General features: G+C 43.8%; 1 protein-coding gene across 7 annotated transcripts in view; it reads left to right on the top strand.

Moving 5' to 3' along the window:
- SIDT1 (SID1 transmembrane family member 1) overlaps positions 1-11,687 on the top strand; it is a 112,688-nt gene that overhangs the window by 16,572 nt on the left and 84,429 nt on the right. The gene's annotated exons all lie outside the window — the stretch shown is intronic.

Here is an 11,687-nt window from a genome sequence, read left to right as displayed (position 1 = left end):
TAAAAAAGTAGTGTTTTTTTGTTTTTGTTTTTGTTTTTGTTTTTGTTTTTGTTTTTACCAGAGTAGGCATTTTTAAATTTGAGAAAGTACTCAAGCGCCTGGGTGGCTTAGTCAAGCGTCCGACTTCAGCTCAGGTCATGATCTCACAGTTAGTGAGTTTGAGCCCCTCTTTTGGCTCTGTGCTGACAGCTCAGAGCCTGGAGTCTGCTTTGGATTCTGTGTCTCCCTCTCACTCTCTGCCCCTCTCCTGCTTTGTGCTCTCTCTCTCTCTCTCTCTCAAAAATAAATAAAAACATTAAAAAAGTTTTTAATAAATAAAAAAGTATTTAAATTTAAGAAAGTACTACTTACTTACCAATTTTTTTTCCATGAATCGTGCCTTTGGTGTTGTATTTCAAAAGTTGTCACCAAGTCTAAGATCACCTAGCTTTTCTCCTGTGTTATCTTCTGAAAATTTCATAGCTTTGAATGTTACATTTAAGTTAATGATCCATTTTAGGTTTGCTTTGTGAAAGGTATAAGGTCTCTGTCTAGAATCTTTTTTTTTTTTTTTTGATATATGACATCTAATTGTTCCAGCACCATTTGTTGAAAAGAAAACCCTATGTTTTTAGTATTACAGTGTTGTATGTGCGTGTGTGTACATTTATAGCCCACCTTGAACCAAAGAGTTTGAAGCAGCTCCTTACCTGGGGCTCATTATTCTTGTCATCATTCCCAGCTTTCCATTCTGCTGCCACCACCTCTAATCTCTACCATTCTCTTGTTGCTACTTTTTTCTGTGTATCTTCTGCTGCCTGCTTCTCCCATCCTTTTTGTCTTGCAAATCTTTTACAAATACTGTAGGTCCTTCAAGGTTCTTTCTTTTCTCTGGCTGTTCCTCTTGTTTGAGGCTTCGATACTGGCAAAGACGTTCCTTCTTCTTCATTTTGTTTTGTTTCTTACTTCCTCATTCAAAGCCATGGTGGGTAATCTCAGTTACTAGAGAGCCGGTCTCCTGATTTTTAAAGTTTTGCTATAGAATTTTAGTAATACCAATAGTGAAGGGGCGCCTGGGTGGCTCCGTGGGTTAAGCATCTGACTTCAGCTCTAATCATGATCTCTCAGTTCATGAGTTCGAGCCCCGCATCAGGCTCTGGGCTGACAGCTCAGGGCCTGGAGCCTGCTTCAGATTCCGTGTCTCCCTCTCTCTTGGCCCCTCCCCTGCTCACACTCTGCCTCTTTCTCTCTAAAATAAATAAACATTTTTAAAAATTTTTTTAATAATACCAATAGTGGAGGATGAAGAACATATGCTATTTGGAAAGTCAGTATGTATTTGTGTTGACTTTGTGTGCCATTATTTCCTTTGTTTACATCAACAGGATTTTCTTGTCAAGTCGTTTTGGCTACAGAAGCGTAACTAGGCTTGCATTTGAGACTTTTTTTCTGTTCTTTTTTCTATCACTAAAAGAACCATATAAAGTATCACTTGAAACAATTGGGATGGAAAGGGATTATTTTATTTTATTTTATTTTTATTTTATTTTATTTATTGTTTTTTTAATGTTTATTTATTTTTGAGAGAGAGAGAGAAACAGGGCTCAAGCTGGGGAGGCCAGAGAGAGAGGGAGACATGGAATCCGAAGCAGGCTCCAGGCTCTGAGCTGTTAGCACACAGCCTGACTCAGGGCTCAAACCCATGAACCATGAGATCATGACCCGAGCCAAAGTTGGATGCTAAACTGACTGAGTCACCCAGGTGCCCCTATTTTATTTTTAATTTTTTTTAGGTTTATTTATTTTTGAGAGAGATACAGAGTGTGAGCAGGGAAGGGGCAGAGAGGGAGAGGGAGACACAGAATCCAAAGCAGGCTCTAGGCCCTAGGCTGCCTGTACAGATCTCGACGTGGGGCTTGAACCCACGGACCAGACCACGAGATCATGACCTGAGCTAGAGTCGGACACTTAACTGACTGAGCCATCCAGGCACCCCAGGGATAATTGTATTTTAAAACTTAAGAGCTAAAACTACCTTTTAAATCACCCAGTGTCTTCTCAACAGGAGAGAAAACTGAAAGCCAGTGAAATAAGTCACTTGTCCAAAATCATGTAACTAGTGTGAAGCAAATCCCGGAACATAACTCCAGTTCCCGCATATATTTCTTCAAGATATTTTTACTAGACCACTCTCCCTCCCACAAGAACACATCTATATACTTAGCAACAACAAAGCAAATAATTTAAAATACCACAGTCATGCTTTCAGTCAGGTCATTTGATCATGCTTTATGTTGGATTCCCTTACAATTTCCTTCATCTATTTGAGTCAGGCCAGCAGGACTGACACTAAGTAAAACGTAGAAGTTGGCAGATTTTCTTCAGTGTTTCAGAGCTGTAGCCACCCACCAACCATGATGTTACTTGGACTCCCTGTGGACCCATAGGACTGATCTTCATCTCTTTTGTGGTTGATTTTCATCAGTGCTGGTTACCTTTGCGACAGACACAGGGCAGCTTGGAGACCCAAGCAGTTAGCCTATGTGTCACTCAAGGACAGGATTAATCCTGAGAACTGGTATTTCTGGATCTCCATTAAACAGCCATGAAGATAAGCCATAGCAAACAGGAATGACCAACTGTTTCTGTCCCTCTAGATTTAACTGCCCTGTTGTGGACAAATTGACTCATAACCATTTTAGTTATCTAAACTGGGAGAATATATTAAAAATTGACATGAGGGGCGCCTGGGTGGCTCAGTCGGTTGAGCGTCTGACTTCGGCTCGGGTCATGATCTCACAGTTTGTGAGTTCGAGCCCCGTGTCAGGCTCTGTGTTAATAGCTAAGAGCCTGGAGCCTGCTTTGGATTCTGTGTTCCCCCTTTCTCTGCCCCTTCCCCACTCATCCTTATCTCTCTCTCTCTGTCTCTCAAAGACGAATAAACGTTAAAAAAATTTTTTTTCAATTGACATGAAAATGCTCATAGGTTTTTTTTTTTTTGTCCTTTCCAATATTTGCAAAAAGAAATTCCATGTTTGTCCCCACTCTCTCCCCATACCATTTTCACCAAAGCAGAGCAATTACAGCTTTCTAGGACAGAGACAATGTTTATCTGCATAATAAAGGGACAAAAAGTGGGGGATAAGGAGAGAGGCAAATAGGATGACATTTGGGTATGCAGAGGGGGTTTGGCTTGTGGACAGTAAGTTTCCAAAATAGCTGCGGTATGAGTGAAGTAGAAAAGGAAAGAGAATATAGGATTAGGCAAAGTTCTTAGTTGCAAGCAACAGAAATCAAATGGCTAACTTAACCAGAAAAATAACTTATTAGAAGGATATTAGGTAGCTCACAAACCTGAGATGCCAGACTCAGACTATGATTGGAGACCAAGAGAGACTAAACTGTAGGAAATTGTAGCAACAGTCACGCTATAGAATGGTTTCATCAAGATGCTCCACTGGGAACCACCACCTCCTCTACCATTAGATATGGTCACCTCTGGACCCTGCTGCCATGGACACTACTGGTGTCTGTATTGCCAGCGAATTCTAAACTCTCCCTTCATCTTTGTATCATGTAATCATCATTGAACATACCAAGTGGAAGCATCCAACTATCTGAGCATAGGTGGTATTCTTGGCTCCCTTGGCATTCAGCAGCAGCCTTGCCTCCCACAAAACTCACACAGTTCGATAGGGTAGAGGAAGCTCCTCTAAAACATGCAAAGGATCTGGATGCTGGGTAGGCCGCGAGTCAACTCCACCAAAATTTCTCATGGAGTCTTCTCAAGACAGCTATATGAATCCAGATGTGGTCAGGGACCAAGAAGTGAGAGGGAGAAAAAGGGGTGCTATAGCATTCTATCTATGCCCATTAAAGAGGAACATCTAATCTGAGCATCAGAGAATTTCAAGTAGCATATAGCATCCCAGTCACCATGTTCATTCCGATTACAAATAGTTTCGTCTCTTAAACATGGCCTTCCCTGAGGCCTCTTCTGCTAACCTCAAGAAATTTTGTTTTCGGAAGATGTTTGCAGACGATCAGTTTTGTCTTGTTTAGAAAGCAGTTTCCTATAAGTAATAATTATATCCTGACAATACTTATTTAAAATTATAAATGGCACTGGTCTAGCAATAAATACCACTAGAGGGGTGCCTTGGTGGCTCAGTTGGTTAAGCATCCAACTCTTGATTTTGGCCGAGGTCATGATCTCACAGTCATGAGATCAAGCCCCACATGGGGTTCCATGCTGGGTATGGAGCCTGCTTTGGATTCTCTCCCTCTCTCTCCTTCTCCCCCTCCCTTGCTCGCACGCGCTCTCTCTCTCTCTCTCTCTCTCTCTCTCTCGTGCGCACGTGTGCTCTTGCTCTCTCTCTCTCTCTCTCAAACATTTTAAATAAATAAAATAAATTTAATGCCACTGCAGAAAAAAACTGCTTATAAATGTCAGATCATAACTCTGACAACCATAACAATAATTTTCTAGTGCCTTCCCATCTTCAAAGCATTAATTAATTAGGCCTCAGAATAGCTCTAGATGAAACTTGCCTGCAGTGCAATCACTCAGCATATAAATAAAATCTAAGGAGTGGATCCTTGAATTCTGCCTCAAACCATAAAATAATTATGTTTCCCTCTTCAACCCTCTCCACTTGTACTCCAGAGTGAAGGAATTATAAGGAGACGGAGTTTAAGTGGGAGATAGAAAAAGACAGGAAAGGTAAAGAGGAGAAAAGGGATCATGCACAAGAGATGATCAGATCCTGATACCTGGGAGTTGTCTCCCAGGAACCAAGTCTGGAGATGCCTAAAGTTGGAGGAGGGTCAGGGGACAGAGGAACTAATTCAAAGTCTATGAGAAACCCTGGAGAGACAGAATATGGTTAGCTCTTGGAGTTAGAGGTAAATGGCAGCCCACAAGGTAAGAGGCCACTGGTGAGGAATAGGTTGAAGGAAGGCTTTTTTTGTTGTGCTTTTTGCCTCCCTCAGTTTGGCCTAGGTGGATTGCCACCTGCCCTGCCTTAGTGCCCTTGTGAGAGAGAAAACCAGCAGCCCAGCCCAGGGCTGCCTGGGCTCCATGAGCTAAGGTCTGCGAGGGCCTGCTTGAGTGTAGAGGATAACCACTGTGGCTGTCCACCTGCTGTCTCTGAGCATTCCCTCCTTCCCCTCAACCCCCTCCACAGTTCATGGGCTGGCCTATTACAATGGGAGCAAAACAGTGTGTGGATGGGGAGTAGAAGTAAAATTATATGGAGCAGGAACAGACTGGACCCGTGTGTGGGGGTAAAAGAGGTGTGGTCAACTCAGAGGCTGTCTACCCTAAGGGGGCTTTCCTTCCAGTCCCTCTTGATTTTGGCCTAGGTCATGATCTCACAGTCATGAGATCAGGCCCTACATTGGTTTCCATGCTGAGTATGGAGCCTGCTTTGGATTCTCTCCCTCTTTCTCCTTCTCTGAACCTCCCTCTATTCTAAACCCCCTGATGTTTAACACCTCCCTTCTGGGGTTCTCAGTACTGCCACAGGTAGCTGATACCCCAGGGAATTCAAGCTCATAGGATAAAATAACAACACATCTGCAGAAGGAAGCTACCTGAGAGATGTTAAACTGGATGGCCTTTACCAGATGTAGCTGAATTAACAAACAAGAAGAATAAGACTTTAAACTAAGCAAAGTGAATATCCTGAAAGAGATGGAGACAGAAGGGCTTTGTTAAAGTAAAGCAGGTTACAGTTATAAAGAGGAGCCAACTGGAAACCTCAGAGTTAAAAATAACACTTTTCACATAAAGAACTCAGCAATGGGTTGGATATTAGAATGAACAGTGGATTAGAGAACTGGAGGATCTACCTAAAGAGATGTAGGATATCAACAGAAAAATTAAGAAATTGGGAGGGCAGACCCAGTCATGACATCAACATAATAGAGGCCCTACAAGAAAACAAATAGGGAGAAAGAAATCTTTGTAGAAATAATGCTGAAGAATTAATAACAGCCACTTACTCAACATCGTGGGAGTGCTTTCTTAGGGCTTGTTGAAAGCTGCAAGCTTAGCTGGACTATCCCCACTCACATAAAAACAGGAAATTTTGGGGCGCCTGGGTGGCTCAGTTGGTTGAGCGTCTGACTCTTGATTTCAGCTCAGGTCATGATCTCATGGTTTATGAGATCAAACCCCGCTTGGGGCTTTCCACTGACAGCACATGGAGCCTGCTTGGGATTCTCTCTCTCCTTTTCTCTCTGCGCCTCCCCCACTTGTCCTCTTTCTCTCTCTCTCAAAATAAATAAATAAACATTTTTTTAAAAAGGTAAATACTTGTAGTGTATGTACTGTCAGATACATTGCTAGACCCCAAATATGTCATAGATAAAATCTTCTAAGAGAGACAAAACAAATGCACGGAACAATGACCAAATATAAAACATGGAAAAAATGATACAATTGAGTATAAAATTGGGTAATACAGTCCATAAGTTTTATAGGTTATGGTCTTTGGGGTATACTTGACCCCCATTCTTGTGAAGAAAATATGTAGGACAGCAGTTCCCAGTGTGCTGTGTGGAATATTTGTTGTATAGAATGGTCTTCGTGTTCCATGTAAAAGACTTTCCAACTTGGCCATGTTTTGACTGCCAAACATCTAAGCTCCATTCCTATATGTTTGGGGAAATTCCTCATTTCATAAGTCTCTGCTGGAGCAAGAGCTCCTTCTTGTACACAAGTGGAACAGCAGCACCTGCTTTCACACACACACACACACACACACACACACACACACACACCAAATTCAAGCATGGCCTATGGCCTCGGTACTACCAATCCAGACTTTGATTTGGGGGCAAATGATGCAGGGAAGCAGCTGTTCAGCAGCAACAGAGGCAACCTTGGTTTCCAGAAATGGCCATGGCAATGGGGTGGTGGCACTTAAAACCCTCCAAAGGCTTTCTGTTGCCCTTAGAGTAAAACCCCAACCTCTCCCACATGGCTTTAAGACTCTTCGAGACTGTAATATTCCTCGTACACTGTCAGCTTCAGTCAAACTGATTTTCTCTTAATTTTTCAAACCTCCTTCTTGCCTTCTCCTTCCTTCCTTTCCTCCCTCCTTCCTCATACCTACTACACTGTTCCCTTTGTTCGGACATTTCTCTTGTTCTGGTTAATGTTACTCACTCTTTAGGATAATACTCAACCTGAAAATCTATGTCATGGACTTCTACAGGAACTTAAATATTAATGCAATTCCTTGTTTAATTGGCATTCCATAGGCAAACCTGTGATCTCAATGAGGGCACACTATATCTACATTGCCTAGTAATGTATCTCCTGTGCCAGAGCAATGCCTGGTACAGGACAGGGAGTCAAATATTTAATGAATGAACAAAGTCCATTGCTAAGCAGCTGGAATTTAGACTGTGTATTGTTCTGTACTCCTGGCCTGCCAATTATTATACCTCTCTTTAATGTTTCCCATGTTTTTATTGGAATTGAAATGCTCAATATAAAATTTAAATCATAAGCCTAAAGAGGAAAGTTTATATAGATATATTTGTGTGTAGATTATTGTTGGCATAATGAAATTGGTGAGATGAGGTATGTAAATCATGGTGCTTAGAAAAGTGCTTTGAGGGGCACCTTGGGGGCTCAGTTAGTTAAGTGTCCAACTTTGGCTCAGTTCATGATCTCACAGTTCATGAGTTCAAGCCCCACATCGGGCTCTGTGCTGACATCTCAGAGCCTGGAGCCTGCTTTGGATTCTGTGTCTCCCTCTCTCTCTGCCCCTAGCGCACTCATGCGCGCTCTCTCTCTCTCTCTCTCAAAAAATAAATAAATAAGTAAATAAAATAAGAAGAAAAAAGTGCTTTGAATGCAAAATGCTGAGAATCTACAACTATAGAGAATAAATAGTTCCCAAGGGTAAACTGCTCTTTTCAACAAGATGAATACACTGTTCCAGGAAAGCTGGAAGCCAAATGGTGAGAGGGAATTAATATCTTACATAAGATGAACCATATAAACTTCTCCTTTGCCAGGGACAATTGGACTTATAAGTGTGTCTGCACACATGAAAGACATCAACACCGATTGGTGTGTCCGTGAGAGTGGAAAAGCACTGCCCAACCCAAAGCCCTGGTGGGACACCTCTGCTTTCTGCTGGGCCTGGTGCTCTGCAGGTCACAGAATACTGTTGCCCATAGTCTATGGAGGTGGATAGCCTGGGCGTTACTGTTCCCATTCTACAGTTGAGGATACTGAGGCCCAGAGAATTTAAGTGATTTGTCCAAGGTCACCCAGATAGTAGATGTCAGTGCCAGAAGTAAAAGCTAGGTCTATATATTTTTCTTCATTATGGTATAAACTTACATAATATGGTTTTCTAAGGCCGAATCAGGCAGAGAGAATTTTAAACAGTCACATCAATAACTATAGGAATTATTTTAATGCTTATCTCTTTTAAAAAAAAAAAGGGTATAATCTGTGATTGAAGTAACTTCATTCCTTCTAGTAGTTATGAAAATTTGGGGATGAAATGCTTCATTTAATAGGACTTTCTAACCTCTAATAAGAAAGGGATTCATAGGGTGCCTGAGGGACTTAGTCAGCTGAACATCAGACTCTTGATTTCAGGTCAGGTCATGATCCCAGGGTCATGGGATCAAGCCCCATGTTGGGCTCCACACTGAGTGTGGAGTCTGCTTAAGATTCTGTCTCTCTCTGCCCCTGTCCCCCCCCCCCCACCTCCTTCTTTCTTTCTCTCTAAAATAAATTAATTTTAAAAAGAAAGAAAGGGATTCAGAACTGCAAGGCCACTTTGCTCAGGGGAAGGAAGCTGTTTTCATACAATAGTCACATAATGGACCCTCCCAGAAGGCCTGCTTCACTCAGCTCAAAGGGTCTTGGCAGGTGGGTACAAGTTGAAGATACAGTGATGGTCACGGAGAGATTCAGAGTCTTGGAGAATGACTTTATAGTTTAAAAATCCTATAAATCTAATGTTAGGGTTGATTTATGTTCCCTCCCCCCCCCCAAAAAAAATATATGTTGAAGTCCTAACCCCTGGAAGCTATGAATGTGACCTTATTTGGAAGTAGGGTCTTTGCAGCTGTAATCAAGTAAAGATGAGGTCATTCAGGTGGACCCTGGAAAAAAATCACGCTGGATTTTTTTAAAAGAGAGATAAGCATTAAAATAATTTCTATAGTTATTGATGTGACTGTTTAAAATTCCTTATTCCTGAATCAGCCTTAGAAAACTATCTTCTGGGGCGCCTGGTTGGCTCAGTCGGTTAAGCGTCCGACTTCAGCTCAGGTCACATCTCACGGTCTGTCAGTTCGAGCCCCACGTCGGGCTCTGGGCTGATGGCTCAGAGCCTGGAGCCTGCTTCCGATTCTGTGTCTCCCTCTCTCTCTGCCCCTCCCCCGTTCATGCTCTGTCTCTCTCTGTCTCAAAAATAAATAAACATTAAAAAAATTAAAAGTAAATATTAAAAAAAAAAAGAAAACTATCTTCTGTAAATTTACGCCATAGTGAAGAAAAATATGTAGACCTAGATTTTATTTCTGGCACTAAGAAGAGGGAAATTTGGATACAGACATGCACAGAAAGGGCATCAGCTTGTGAAACAGAGACACACAGAGTGTTGAAGAAATGAATAAAGCAATGCACCAAAGATGGCCGATGGGACTAAAACAAGCTCTGGTCTCTGACTTAGAAAGCCCTCTTCGAGGTTCTGTTGCCCTGTTTGCCACACGTGCGAAATCTCCCTCCCCCCAAATATGGAGGCTGACAACTATAAATTACCCTTTCTGCTTGCATTCGGCACTCAGATCTTTGGAGAATCAGTCTCCTCTGAGCCTGCTGGCGTTAAATAAATCTCCGATCCACCAAGATCTCCAAGTGCCGCTTGGTTTTTCTGCCAGCATTCCGGCTGGTTCTGTAACATATTTGGTTCCCTGCCTGGGAAACCCAACTGCGCTGGCCCATTGTTGCCACCGGTTTGGGAGAATGGCGAGGCAGTGACTGAATGAGGGATCGCAAGGGAGAAGGCGTGCCCTGCCCTAATTTTGGCAGCCTCCCTCTAGGTTGCCTCAGACTGACCCCCACTCTGCCATCCCTGCCAGACTCAAGGAGACTTGGCAGGTAAGGACCTGTACCCGATGTCAGAACTGGTAAGGCTGGGGCCCAATCTAGTCAGGCCCACTTGCAAGAGTGGAAGGGGGACTTGATCACTTCCCAGAGACCTCAGAAGTCTCACAGGTAGGAATTCTGTGGGAGGGAATATAATAACCTCTGGTGTGTATGTGAATGTGAATGTGAATGTGAATGTGAATGTGAATGTGAATGTGAATGTGAATGTGTGACTCGGTCTAACTTGCCTGCTGTGTTCAATTGTGTGGCTCCACGGGCGGGCACCCTTAAGATCCCCCAAAGCCCAAGAAGTCTGAGCGGGCTATCTGTGATTCCATGGTGAATGGCACACAGTCTATGGCGGCATCAGAATAGTTTCTGATTGTAAGTCACAAAGCTGAGACCGCTACCGCTAAGCGTCACCTAAGTTCCTTTGGGACACAGCCATATGGACATCTGACTGGTCTCTTCATTAGAGGGGGCACCCCATCCCTCTGTCTGTCTTTGTGACTCTGCCTCCCGGGAGCATTGTGGGGTCAGGACGGAGCAAGGAAGGGGTTTTTGGGGGACTGGAATTGGGATAGCCCCTGGCATGTTGGGGGCCCTGTGTGAGTTGAAATGGCCCACTTTTAGGGGCGCCTGGGTGGCGCAGTCGGTTAAGCGTCCGACTTCAGCCAGGTCACGATCTCACGGTCCGTGAGTTCGAGCCCCGCGTCGGGCTCTGGGCTGATGGCTCAGAGCCTGGAGCCTGTTTCCGATTCTGTGTCTCCCTCTCTCTCTGCCCCTCCCCCGTTCATGCTCTGTCTCTCTCTGTCCCAAAAATAAATAAACGTTGAAAAAAAATTAAAAAAAAAAAAAAAAAGAAATGGCCCACTTTTGGTGTGTGGGGGGGCCCTCTGGGGGAACCTTTGATGTTCCGATGGTCCGCTGCATCTGGCATATTGTCTCCAGAGACCCAGGTCAGCCCGATCAAATTCCATGCATCAACTCCTGGCTTGAAATTTCCCGAAATCCTCCGCCTTGGGTGTGATTTGTCCATGGCGGGTGGAGCCAGGCAGGAGTTTTGGCCACTTTATCTGGAAACTCACCCAGGGAGCCAAAGAAGTGACCCACGGCTCCCCTAGTGTTTACAGGAGACAGAGGAAGATATCATCTTTCTTCCTCCTTATGACTCATCAGGGTCCCTCCCCCTTGCCCCTGAGCTTGAAACTCCTCCCCGCCTGTCTCTCCATCACCGCTGCCCATCTCTCTTCCCCTACCACATGTGCTGGTACCAAGAGGCTCTCCTCCAGAGATCAGAGCAGGGGCTGAGAAGCCCATAAATATGCCCAGTAGCAAGGGGATTTCCCCCCACGCCCCTGGCATTATTATAAGAGACTTTGCGAGGCTTAAACCCTGTTTGCTCCAGATGCACAAAAGAGCCAGGACAAAAGGATGGGGAAGGTCTAGCCGCCAAAAGGGGGGAGGCCCAGAACCTCCTTAGCAAGTGGTCAATGAACCTACTGCCAGGGGAAGGACATTAAAAAGAATAAGTGTCCCAACCAGCCGATATCAGGTCCCCCCAAGAAAGGGACCTTAT

This window comes from Puma concolor, chromosome C2 (genome assembly GCF_028749965.1).
Source record: "Puma concolor isolate L17-30 chromosome C2, mPumCon1.1.hap2, whole genome shotgun sequence".
Classification (NCBI taxonomy): Eukaryota; Metazoa; Chordata; class Mammalia; order Carnivora; family Felidae; genus Puma; species Puma concolor.
The sequence above is the reverse complement of the archived record's forward strand: the minus strand, read 5'-3'. Positions and strand labels throughout refer to the sequence as shown.